We start from the raw sequence: 13,713 nt of genomic DNA on the forward strand, positions 1-13,713 counted from the left end.
AACTTTGACACCTTATTTGTTTTCACCTTGGTTAAACTGCAGGCTCCTAGCACTGTACTAGCTTAATGAATACATTCCTCTCTTCATAGCCTAGTTAAGACCAAGAATTGTAGTGGTTAGGGTTTATAACTATAAAATGATGTAATGAAGTTTAAATTTGAAAAACTCCTTGTAACACATCATAAAAAACTGATGAAACAGACTGGAGATTAATAAGTGGCTTGAATAGTTTTGAGAGCAAAAACAAGAAAAACAGATTCATTGCCTCTTTTTAGGTTTATTGAATTCTTTAAAAACAAAAGCATCTTCTCTCTTAACGATTTGCCTCACATCATTAGAGCTTTTTCCATAAGTCTACCTGAACCCCCGTCACTTTGTAAGACTGTGAATGTGCAATGTTGTGAGAAGGTGTGCTGGCTCTTTATGTATGGAAAATTGTTATAGAGCTAAATCTGTCGTCTTTTTGTTTCATTTTGATAGTCCATGATTCTTTTTTCTAGTGACCAAAATCCATTGTCTCAATGGAATAAATATTTCTGAAATAGCTCCCAGTCCTTCCCCTATCATTCACATCTTAGAACAAGAAAACAGTAAACTTTTAAAAGACATTATTTTACTTCTTTGCAGTGCTTATCTACAAAGGAACATATTACTGAAGGGAAAAAAGCTCAACTTGTTACTATTATTTCTGGTAGGCACCCAAGGAGAGTAGCTAATTTGTTCTTCATCAATGCCAAGGACAAATTAAAGCAAAAAGAAAAAAAAAACCTAACCAAATTATGCATTTATATTTGCTTGCCTCTTAAGTGTGTTTATTTCCCCCCCATAATGTTTGAATGAAAACACAAAAATTTTGGCTGTGTATTTTCTACACTATCCCAGAATCTATTTGTATAACTTTAAAATTAACTACATTTTAAACATATTAAAGGATGCAATTTATTAATGACCTAAATAGGCTGAATTTTTAAACTACTAAAAGGAAATATAAACCTAGTTTTCCATTTTTGACTCCAGAATGGATGTAGGTTTAATTGAAGGGACTATTCCTACCACCCACTATTACTAAAAATAATTCCATTCCCCCACACCATGAATTCAGATAATAATTCTTCTACATTTTTCTTTTGATTGGTGCTTCATCAAGTGTGGGGTTTGGATCACCTGGATTCAAATAACTTGGGAGGATTCACTCCATAATTACAGTAAACCTCTGGCAACAGGGCTCCTGTCTTTGGATTTTTAGCAAGTAACTGAAATGATTCTTACACAAAGGTTAAGAACCACTGCTGTCAATGTTATTGGGAGAAATTTTGTGGTGACAACATTGGTTGTAATATATAGACTAACTTTTTTTTTCGTTCACATAAAATGAATTTTCCACAATTGGGCTTCACTGTTTCTATAAACTTTTATATCTTACCCTTCATTCTAAAAGAAAAATATTGAGTTTACACAGCTTCAGTACATACCTGGTAGGTAAGGGTTTGGGCAAGTGTGAACAGCAAGGAAATCAAATATGAGCTTTTTTTTGTTGCTGTTGTTCAGATAAGTTCTAATCACACAGTAAACAGTTAGAATTCACATGGCTCTTTATTTAATTTAGCCTGAGAACCACTATTTAGTTGCAGCTGGAGCAGAATCTTGGCACAGAATAGAACAATCTAGCATAGCCTTTCACCTTTTGCCTTTTAACTGTGCTCATAAGAATGTGTGGGTTTCTTTAAAAAGGTGCTGCCTATCTTCAAGCACTGTTTGTAGTCTTTGATATAAAGGTCACCTTACTGTGCGCAGGTTTAAATTCATCAGTAAGGAAAATGAGTGAAACATGCACATAACCTAGCAAGACTTCTTACCATCTAGAGTTGAAATGATTTGTCCATAGGATGAACTCTCATCTTTTAAAGTTTGTCTTTGATTTTTTATGAAGGATGTTTGGGTGTACATGTGTATGTGTGACTTGGACACCTACTTTATGGTTTCATAGATCCTTTCCCCCCTGGTACCTCCTAGTTGACTATTTTTATGTAACTATTTGAGATTGGCTAAGTCTAAATAAAATAATGAAAACAAAGGAAAGATAGTAGTATTACCACCTTCTTCTTGCCAAAGTGACAGAATTAAACAGGACCCCCACTGGGTCCCAAACTGCTGGCCCTCTGGCCTAACATTCAGCTTGCAGACTAGTAAAGCAAACAACATTGCATAAAAAGAAAAAAATGGAAAATCTTACCTAAAAATCCAAATTTTTGGCTTCTCCTGAAGTTTCGGATGATCTGGCTACATGGGGCCAGTTTTTCTACACAGCGACAATCAGCCATAGTGGAATAGCCTTTGCCTCCCTTGCATGAAGCATGGTCTCTCCATCTCCCCTCTCTTTACTGTCCCCCTGCTGCCCTACACCTCATTTACCCAGTATGCTTGACCTTGTAGCCATTTGTATATATAAACACCAAACCATGCTAATGAACAGAGAACCCCAAACAGGATAATGTGGAAATCTCAAAAGCAAGTGTATTTGGCTTTAGGATTTGTGGCAGATCAGTCTACCTAATTGTATTTGCCTTGGTAAATATTGAAATTAGGTTGTGTAGCTTAGTGTCTAATCAAGTGAGTAAATCAGGAAATCTGGGAGTTACAAATTAAGAAAGTCAGCTTGAGCTCAAATTTTGAAATACTGTTGGTTTTACCCTTTGGAACCATTTGATTGGCAACTGGTGGAGGGACTTAAGTTTTCTCTGTGGATCTTAGAGTCCTATAATTCTGGAAGACATTGGTCTCGAGAATGTCCTGTTAGCACTAGTAAGCCAGAGGGCAGTGGCACTTTTTGAAAAGAATTATCAGAACATCTTCGGGAGGTATTGCAGCCTCTTAATACCTGCAGGAAGTTCCCAGCCTCCCTGCCACAGGCTGCATTCCCAAGGCTGACAGGTCTCTGCTACTCCCTTCCTACCCATCCCACTTGAAGGAAGGCCACAAGTTCAGATTCTCTCACAAGTTAATGACTTTGGGGTTGTCTAATTCTGCCATAAGTCCTTTGACATAGTCCAACCTTGCTTCTCTCAGAGGACAAATCTTATCTTTTTTATTAGCAAACAGGATGGCTTAGAAATGTCTTTATAGGACATTTGCTGGAGCATAAATTAATATGACTCATTTCCTCTTATATGTAAAGACAGTGACTGAAACGGACAAGGGGAAAACTAAGCCCAAAAATGTTATTGGAAACTTGTACTTGAAAATGTGTAAAATTCTACTGGAGCCAAGGGATTTATTTAGAATGACTTGGCGTTCTTTGCTTGGATGTCTAAATAGGTCTTGTGATACCATTTTTGGCCTTACTTTGAACCTGGTGTAATAAAGAAGGAAGCGAAAGCAAAGGTAAACTTAAAGTATTGTTTTACTCTAAATGCTTTCAGTAAAGGGTCTTGTTATCTAATGATTGGTACTAGATGGCTGGTATAAATCGTACAGTCAGTTCTTTGCACTCATGGCTAAAGGAAGCAGAGGCAAAGGAAATCAATTGGAACTAGCAGGTAACAAACGATCAGTCTTAGGCAAACAGGGCAGGTGGGGAAAATAGACTTGTGGACACAGATTACCAGGAAGCAGTGAGAGAGGACGTTTTCTTATTCAAAATCTAGTACAATTACATAAAGTAACTAATTAGGCAATTATGAAAGACAAGGCTGCTTTATCTCTTACCATTATAGGCCTAGCCAGAGATCAATTAGTTTTTCAAGAGCCTACAAAAAATGTATGAGACTGGAGAAGTCTCATAAGTAAGCATTACTTACTGGCTTCAAAATATGAATGAAAATTATAAGATCAAAATTAGTAAATGTGTATCAATATAGTACTATGCCAGTCAGTCAAGTGCAGTTCAATTCATCTAGAGTTGTGTTTAAATTATATTAAATTTGAGATGTGGGTACATTTTAATTTTTGATACAACATAGGGTGCAGCTTCCAAAATTAAGTAGTGAGGACAGGCAGAGTCTTAAAATGGCGCCGGTGAAGGATCGCATTTTATGGCTCTGTGACATTTTTTGCCAGAGGCCATCCAGAACATTGGAAATGAGGATTTATTGAAAAACAAATTACCTTTAGCTAGTCCCATGAATGAGACCAACTTACTGTTTAAAGCAGGATTTTGCCGGGGCAGACATCAACCGACTTTCTACTTTCAATTTCTCTAAGCTCATGCCTTTTTTACTTTTTTCCCCCAAGTTTATTTTTTTTCTTTTATGGTTAAGTGTCTTTCTAAAATCTCCTCACTACAAGACAAGCTACATTTTTGGAATTTGAGTTGTAAAAGAGACAGGGGGCCTCTACAACCTAGAGAGTGTGCCTAGTGAATTTGTGCCACTCCTATTGCTTCGTCTTCAAAGAATTTTCATGCCGATATCTTACTCGACCTTCACAACAACCCACTGATGTAGAGAGGAGTTACTATCACTGCCTCCATTTCACCAGTAATTGCATGGAGACACAGCGTAAGGTATGCAATTCAGTGTGGAAGGGCCTGGAACTCAAATCCGTTAGGCCTTCTACTACATCCAGCTGCTATAAATGTACAAGTTAGGATATTTCTGGAGTGGAATTTTCAAGATATTTGCTCCCCATAAATTTTACATAGAGTCTGATGGAAAGCACGCTTATCCATTCATGAAACATTCAGGCAACAGATATTTGTGGGATATATGGTCTGTGCCAGATACCATGCTAGCCTCTGTTTTTATAATGAATAATAAGACACAAACATTCTCTCCACTTGGGAGCTTACATTTGAGGCTGCCTTCACTGCTTTGACTGAATATGAGCTAATGTATTCTATTATATTAACTGAAAAAATATTTTAATTAAAAAATAATGAAAATCTTGGGACCAGCATTGTGGTATAGTGGGTAAAGCCGCTGTCTGTGATGCTGGCATTCCTTATGGGCACTGATTCAAGTCCAGGCTGTTCCAGCTCCCTGTTAATATACCTGGGAAAGCAATGGATGATGGCCCAAGTGCTTGGGCCCCTGCACCCTTGTGGGAGACCTAGAAGAAGCTCCTGACTTCTAGCTTTGGCCTGGTCCAGACCCAGCTATTGTGGTCATTCGGGGAGTGAACCAGCAGACGGAAGACCTCTCTCTCTGTTTCTTCCTCTCTCTCTATAATTCTGACTTCTAAATAAATAAAATAAACCCTTCTTAAAAAAGTGAATCTCTTCTATACCACTCCTAAGATTACACACACACACACAGCTTTGATAGGAAACTTACTAGAATTTTCCAGCAGTTTTGGATTCTTACAGATGGAAAAATAGGAAAAGCTTATCCATAGCACATCTGATCAAGTGTTCTGAATTCTCATTCTGTTGTTAACTGCCAAAATCATTTTTAACAGAGAGGTTTCAGTCATAGAATTTTGCAGTTACCAAAGATTTTAGAATTGACTCCAGTCTCTCATTTTATGGACTGTGATACTTCTTGGATGTCCTTTCTTGAAATTAACTATGTTCTGCCCATTGCTCCTATGACTCTGGTTATACTATGTGTTCATATTTTCTGGTGTGGTTTGATCATATCAGCAGCATCTCTTCATTTTCCTTGCATCTCCTTTGTCTTCATCTCTTACCAGTGCCTATTAAACACCTCCAGGTGCTGATAGGGTAGAAACTCAGACCCAAGGCTTTGCTTTTGATGATAATACCCTTTTGCTGCAACATCTCTCATTGTTTTAATTTTTTAAAAACTTTAAATTTTATATGAAAGGCACAATAACAGAGAGAAGGGGGGTTGAGAGAGGAAGGGGGGAGAGCTAGAGCGAGCGAGAGAGAGAGAGAGAGCAAGAGAGAGAATATCTTACATCTACTGGTTCACTCCCCGAGTGATTGATCACATAGCTAGGTCTGGGCCAGGCTGAAGCCAGGAGCCAGGAACTCCATCTGGGTCACTCACATACATAGCAGAATTCCAATTATTTGAACCATCACTGCTGACTCCCACGGTGTTCATTAACAGGAAGCAGGAATAAGGAATGGAGCTGGGACTTGAACCCAAGTACTCTGATATGAGACACAGATGTCCAAAACAGGTTCTAACCTGATAAGCCAAATAACATTCCTCCCATTGCTTTAGTTTGTTGTTCTGAAAAAATAAATAAGTAAAAGAAAAAAGAGTTTGGCTCATTGGAAATAATTTGATATAAAAATATTTTTCAAATACACAGAAGTTTCATATAGCTACTACCCCTTGATCAGTGTATTTTTCTCATATATTTTCAAGGTTTGTGTATTAGTTTGCTAGAGCTACAATGACAAAATACTTCAGATAAGTGAATTAAAAAGCAGAAATTGATTTTGTCCAAGACTATAGGCCAGAAATCCAAGATTAATGTGTAAGCAGGGTTGGTTCATTCCAAGGCCTTTCTCTTTGGTTTGTAGATGGTCACCATTTTGCTATGTCCTCACATGGTCTTTCGTCTGTGTATGTGCATTGATTATGTATCCCAATTTCTTACAGGGATACCAGTCACAGTGGACTAAGACCTACCTTAGTGCTCTCATTTTAACTTAAAGATTTCCAAATGTAGTCACATGTTGAGATACTGAGTTAAGACTTCACCATTTTAAGGAGCCACAACTCAGTTTATTACAGTTTAACTCATCTCTTCCTTGATTTCTTTCTATCTTGAGTTGCCACTTCAAGTATCTTTCAAATTTTTGACTTTAAAAGGAGTTACAATGTGGAACAGATAATAATAATCCCCAAACTTCTTTCTGGGATGGGATGCTTTTATTTCAGTAAATATCCTCACTGTGGCTCCTCCATATTCTGCAAATAGTTTAGAACTAGGTCTACTCACATCTGAACTGAGAGTGGATTAGATTAACCAGGCTCAACACAATCCATTGGTCAGCACAAAGTTAATATCCAAACTGGTAAGATTTAACTCTATTATTGTTTGGTAGATGGTGAATTTCCTTTGGATAGCTGAAGGTTGTTTTATTAGGTCAAGAATTAATATTAATCTGTGTGAAAATATCTACCTATAGTGTACATAAAACCTCTTTATTTGACATCATTAATATCTAGACTTCTCCAAGTGGAGTGAAAATCTTACTTCAATTAAGTATAGGGCTATTACAAGAATGGCACTTGATAAAGAAAACAGACTAGTGTAGGTCTGATTTAAACATTAACATATGCAATTCATTGTGATTTTTATTGAAAAGCAGATGCAGTAAAACTTAAAAGTAAATATGTTAACATTTCTGTGACATATGAGGAAAAGTAAATAATAAGGAAAAAATAAAAAATTTAGAAGAAGTTCAGAAAAGGAGCTCAAATCTTGAGAAGCCCCCTGTCATGTATGCATATTTATTGTTGAAGAAGAGTAGTCTATTAATAAAGGCTCTGAATATAGCTGTCTTTGGTCATCAATGTCCTCATCAGTACATTGTGGGTTGGTTAAGATTTAATTTACATAAAGGGGTCTTCAAAGATTCTTTGAAAATGTAATATAAAAATTTTATGCATGCATTTCAAAATTAAAAAAAAGATTTCTTTTACTTATTTGAAAGGCAGAATCACAGAGAGAGGGAGAGACAGAAAGAGAAAGCTCTCACATCAGCTGATTCACTCTCAAACTGGCTGCAACGTCTGGGGCTGGGCTAGGTAGAAGTCAAGATCCAGGGACTGCATCGAGTCTCCTGTGAGTGGCAGGGGCCTGAGCACTTGGGCCATCTGCTGCTGCTTTCCCATGAGCATTAGTACAGAGCTGGATAGGAAGTTGGATAGCTGGGACTCAAACCAGCACTCATATGGGATGCTGGTGTCACAGGCAGCAGCTTAACCTGCTGTGGCACAACACCTGCCCCAGAATGAACTTATCTTTAATTTCAATTCCTGTGAACTTTTTGAAGTCCTTTGTATGTACAGATCTGGCACATAGTAGGCATTCTCTGAACATGGTTTCTTCCTCCCACATTCTCCAGTAGGCTTATGTCACTAACTAGATCACTGCATGAAACAGATATTTTTATGGTTTCACACTTGAAAAAGGGAAACTTCAGACTCTATTGCAGTCTTCTTGTTTCCACGTGAAGCTCAATTAATCTCATATTAACTGCAATTACTCTCCTAGCCCTTTTACTTCAGTAATTACTAAGCTTGTGACTGCTATAAACTGGTTTTCATATGTTTCATGCTATTAGTGCAGAAAAGTGTTCATTTACTTCAAGCCAGATGGCTTTCAAAAGGTGAAAAACACGTTTCAACATGAATGAGTTGAGAAGGATGGATGATGTACATTAATCTGCTACCATGTTTGGAAGCTTGAGGCATCGTCTATGAACACAGTGATGTCATTTGCCAATTCCCTGGTGACAGCATCAGAGGTTCTTTCTCCTCAAATTGATGTCCTCCATCTTAAAGTTTTGCTATGACTTTTGGTTTGGGTTGTGCCTCAGGACAGTAGATGCCTTTTACACCTAACTATGTCCCCATATGTTTCTTCCAATATTATGCACTTACCTGGCAGAATTGTTAGAAAAATACTGACAGCTTCTTTATTATGAGATTATTAAAATCTTTACTTAAGATTTTACATGGACTTTTAGAAAAATCTATTTTACAGTAGATGTAGCAAATGCCATCAAAATTATACTTTTGTGTTAGCAGAACTATTTGAGGGAATTTGTACCAGTTGATGACTGCCATTTAATTGACTGATTCTTCAATGGAAAAGTACTTCTACAATTTGGATTGTTTAATATTATTAGGGAAGAAGAAAAATCATGCTTAAGCTTACCTTCAGGGATCAGCCCTTCCACTTTTTTTGTCCTGTCTAGCTCATATGTTACCAAAAAGGAATCCCTGTATGCTGTTTTGAAAATCTATTTTCTCACTATGTTGCACACATTTTCTCATATTGTATAGTACTATTCTTCCCCATTATATGGCTGCATTGAACTCCATTTTGCTTATTTTTTCCAAAGCCAATATTGTTAGGCATTTGCTTGCTAAGATTTTTCATTATTATAAATAATGCTTTAACACTGAGACACCATACAGTAAAGCGGTTGAGAGTGTGGGCTTTTAAATATGCTCTATCACTTACTGTGTGATCAAGTGATTTATCTTTCCCTAAAGCTCCATCACCTCAACTGAAAAGTGAATATGGTTGTAGGACCTATCTCACAGGGTTGCTCTAAGACAATGGATATATTCTTAGGACAATGCTTGAGTCACAATTACATACTCAGCAAATATTATGCATGCTTTTTCACTATTAGATGCATTTTCATATATAATCTTATTGCTGGAAATGGAATTTTGAAACTAAAGTTCATAATCTTTAATTTTTTTATTTATATTAACAATTATGGACCATATCTGGCTGGAGTTTGAGAGTATCTCCATGTTAATTACAGATTATGTGTATGGCAACTTGAGTTTGTTCTGCTTTATAGGGGGAGAAAGCATGGAAGTGCACATTTCTCCTGTCTAAACTGATACATTATTCTGGTGCTAAGTCTTCTGTGTAGAACATTTAAAAACAGAAAGTGCTGGAAGGTTCTTGGAGACAGGAGAATTAGATTTTTATTCTGTAAGCTCATAGATTTTTGTGAATTCCAACTGGTTATCAGGGGTGCATGTAAGTGGGGTGTTTCGTGAACAAACACTAAATTTTAATTTTCCTCCTTTCCCTCTGTTTAGCTTGGGACATCTGGGTCTGGCTTTTCTTATTGTAGTTCAGCTGAATATATAGTATGGGGTGTTTCTGTAGTATATAACAGAGCCTTTCCTTCAACTGAATCTGAAACTCTTCCAAACTCAGAAGAAGAAGAAGAAAAAAAAACAGTAACCCTGAAAGAAATCACTTGTTTGACTGTAATAATCTACAGAAACTGGTTAAAGCATTAAACAAAAAAATAAATGAATCAGATAGTTAGGACTAGTATGTCAGGAAAATAGAACATAAAATGCCTCTGGAATCTGTAGGATATTTTCTGGTACAAGGGGGTTTCTGAGTCATGGTTCATTTACAATGTCTGTTTCCTCACTCAGGGAAGGGTTTCTAATAGATTCAAGGAGACGCGAAGCTTTGCAAATGTCTTACTCAAATAAAGGCAGCTCTGTGAGGGAAGAGATTGGTTCTGTTTATGGAGAAAACTTGCCAGTCATGTTTCATATTGTGTACCCTTCGGAACAACCGTCTTCTTTCACACCATGGGAGGGATGGAGGGTTGTACAATCGCGTCTTCCAGGTCTCGGATCAGAGGGGTCATGAGCCGTGACTTTTTTTGACTAACTGGAGATCGGCCGCCAACTTGTTCCGGAAGTCGCGGTAGACTTAGAGAAATGTACCGCTAGTCACATCAGAAAGACTCTGAAAGCCATTCTGAAGTTTTATTACCATAAAATCATATGGAGGGTTTAGCTGTGCCACTGAAAGGATGCTATTTTCAGCTTTTAAATCAGAGCATCATGGTCTTTGCACGGTAGGAATTTGACGAAACCTCAGCAGTCTCGAAGATGCCTGTCTTAGTTTTCAAGGTCAGACTAAGAAATTGAGTTCTTGAGCCAGTCCTGCAGGAGGTGGTCTCCCAGAACAGTGAGTTTTTCTTTATTTCAATTGGAATAACTAGAAGCCTGTTGGGAAGATGATGAAATGTCATGGGCGTAAGGGAAGCTTTAAGCATTTGACTATAAACTCTGGCAGTGGTAGAAGGGTGCATATTTTTGGCTTGTTTGTATCTTAGACTAAATCTCTGGGACCACTGGAATCTGAGTAAATATAATCTGACTGCCTCAGGGCACATCTGTCTTCTGCTTATAGCCCAGCTTGGTTTTGGTTGAAGATTAAGCATTCGCTCTTTGGCAATTAATGATTGTTTAATTATTAAGCACAGTAAGGACTCCATGTTGGAAAAGAAAACTTGGGAGGCAGTTTGAATGGGGATGGGGGAACTGAGTCTCTGTCTTTGCTTGGATGCTACTGGTTACTTGGACAAATGAAGAGCCTCTTCATCCAAAACATGATAGAATTGTATGCAATGATATTGCATATCCCTTACTAATAAAGTATCTTATTAGGGTCTATGTTACAGAATTCTCACCAGTGTCAAAGATCTTCACTAAGAATCCCTAACTGGTTATATGTATCTGTATTACTTTACTTTTTTCTTTTTTAAAGATTTATTTATTTATTTGAAAGGCAGAGTTGTTACAGAGAGGCAAATGCAGACAGAGAGGGGGAGAGAGAGAGAGAGAGAGAGGTCTTCCATCCACTGGTTCACTGCCCAGATGGCTGCCAACAGCTGGAGCTGAGCTGATTCGAAGACAGGAGCCAGGAACTTCTGGGTCTCCCACGAGGGTGCAGGGGCCCAAGGACTAGGCCATCTTCCACTGCTTTCCCAGGCTATACCGTAGAGCTGGATCAGAAGTGGAGCAGCAGGGACTTGAACCTGCACTCATATGGGGTGCTGGCACTGCAGGCAGTGGCTTTACCCACCATGCCACAGCACCAGTCCCTCTGTCTTACTTTAGATAATTTTCCTATAGTTTGTTTCTGATTGAAAATGTGGAATCTCAGACCCCACATAGATAAACTGAATCAGAACTCATATTTTAACAAAATCTCAGGTGATTTTTATGGACATTTTAGTTCAAGAAACATTCTTATGGCATAGATCATAGACCCATGATACCAATTTAGTTGCCCTCTCTGTTTACCAGAGGTTCTTTTGAAAAATAATTCTGACAATAGTTAAAATTTATTGCATTTCTTCTCTGTATTGTGCCAGCACTCTTATTTTCAAGCTCCACAACAAGACTGTTGGTATTTCATTTTTCATATAAAAATGGAGATTCAGAGAGATAAAATAACTTGTCCAAGGTTGCATGCTTATTAGCAACAGAGGTTGAGTTTAATGTGAAAATTCTCTAACTGAAGAGTAATGTTTCTCACCAGGTTATATGCATGGTTCAGGTTCTATTCAGAATGCACTGATGCAATGGGGGGTGGGTTGGGGATGGGGCTTGGGTAGGTGAATTGCTGCCGAGAGGTCAAATTCAGCTGTTAAGGCTGATGATATTAATGGTATTTTTTTGGACTCCATTACATGACATACATTTCTTTCCATTTTAATGGATGTGATCTCAAATGGTAGGTAAAAGCTTTTGGGTTCCAGGTCAAGAAAAGAGAACCAACCAAATCTGAAGCTTTGTGTCTGTGAAAAGAAAATTTACTGTTTCTCTAGAGTTTGCCTTACTTAGGGAATAACACTAAGTTTCTAGCATAGATTTTGTCTTATTATTTGTATTATCCCATATTTGATACTCAGTTTGGTTTTTGGTTAGATTAAGCACCAGTACGGATGTAAATGACCATAGTGTCATTGTCTATTGTCAAAATGCATCAGTTTTCTCTTCAATATTACATTTATTTTTGTAATAATCGCACACAAAGGAATCTGGGCAACAAATGAAATAACATGGAGATGTGAGTAATATGTCAGCCATAACTCTGACTTTCAAATGTATAACTGGAAGTATTTATTGCAAATGACCCTTCTACTGGTAATTAGTAAAGCATTTATCTTTTCAAAAGGGAAGTGGAATGGGAATTTGGTACAGCAGTTAAGACTTTGCTTGGGACAGCTGCATCTCATATCAGAGTGGTTGGGTTTAAATCATGGCTACACTTTCCTTTGATTCCAGCTTCATACTAATGTGCACCCTGGGAGGCAGTAGATGATGATTCAAGAACTTAGATTCTTGTTACTCATGTGGAAGACCCAAACTGAGTCCCAGGCTCCTGGGTTCGACCTCACCCGGTCCTGACTATTTCAGCCATCTGGGGAAGGAATTGGTGGGGGAAAAAATCTCTTTCTCTGTCTCTCCCTTTCTCTGTCTCTCCCTTTCTCTCTCTGCCTTACAAATAAAAATAAGATAGATAAAAAAAATTTTTTTTAAACCTCTCTGCGGGTCAGCGCTGTGGCTCAATAAGCTAATCCTCCGCCTTGCGGCGCCGGTACACCGGGTTCTAGTCCCGGTCCAAGCACCAGATTCTGTCCCGGTTGCCCCTCTTCCAGGCCAGCTCTCTGCTGTGGCCAGGGAGTGCAGTGGAGGATGGCCCAAGTGCTTGGGCCCTGCACCCCATGGGAGACCAGGAGAAGTACCTGGCTCCTGGCTTCAGATCAGCGTGGTGCGCCGGCTGCAGCGCGCTGGCCGCGGCGGCCATTGGAGGGTGAACCAACGGCAAAGGAAGACCTTTCTCTCTGTCTCTCTCTCTCACTAACCACTCTGCCTGTCAAAACAACAACAACAACAAACAAACAAAAAACCTCTCTGCAAGTTCAGGGCACTATGCGTCACTCTGGATGAGACTCCACATTTTATTTATTTATTTAATTTTGTTTATTTGAAAGAGTTACACAGAGAGAGGAGAGGCAGAGAGAGAAAGAGAGAGAGAGAGAGAGAGAGAGAGAGAGAGAGAGATGTCTTCCATCCATTGTTTCACTCCAGTTGGCCACAACAGCCAGAACTGCACCGATCCAAAGCCAGGAGTCAGGAGCCAGGAGTTTCTTCCGAGTCTCCCACATGGGTGCAGGGGCCCAAGCATTGGGCCATCTTCTACTGCTTTCCCAGGCCATAGCAGAGAGCTGGATTGGAAGTGGAGCAGCTGGGTCTCGAACCGGCGCCCACATGGGATGCC

General features: G+C 38.6%; 1 protein-coding gene and 1 long non-coding RNA gene across 16 annotated transcripts in view; one reads left to right on the forward strand and one right to left on the reverse strand.

The window, feature by feature from the left end:
• LOC149127077 (uncharacterized) overlaps window positions 1–2,372 on the reverse strand; it is a 38,592-nt gene extending 36,220 nt beyond the window's left edge. Inside the window, exon 1 of the long non-coding RNA XR_016232580.1 lies at window positions 2,234–2,372. This is a non-coding gene — a long non-coding RNA (uncharacterized LOC149127077). The remainder of the gene's footprint in view (window positions 1–2,233) is intronic.
• The window catches only part of MECOM (MDS1 and EVI1 complex locus), a 591,497-nt gene that overhangs the window by 238,970 nt on the left and 338,814 nt on the right, over window positions 1–13,713 (forward strand). The window lies entirely within an intron of this gene.

Source organism: Oryctolagus cuniculus, chromosome 4, assembly GCF_051225735.1.
Source record: "Oryctolagus cuniculus isolate XC-2025 breed Fujian yellow rabbit chromosome 4, ASM5122573v1, whole genome shotgun sequence".
NCBI lineage: Eukaryota > Metazoa > Chordata > Mammalia > Lagomorpha > Leporidae > Oryctolagus > Oryctolagus cuniculus.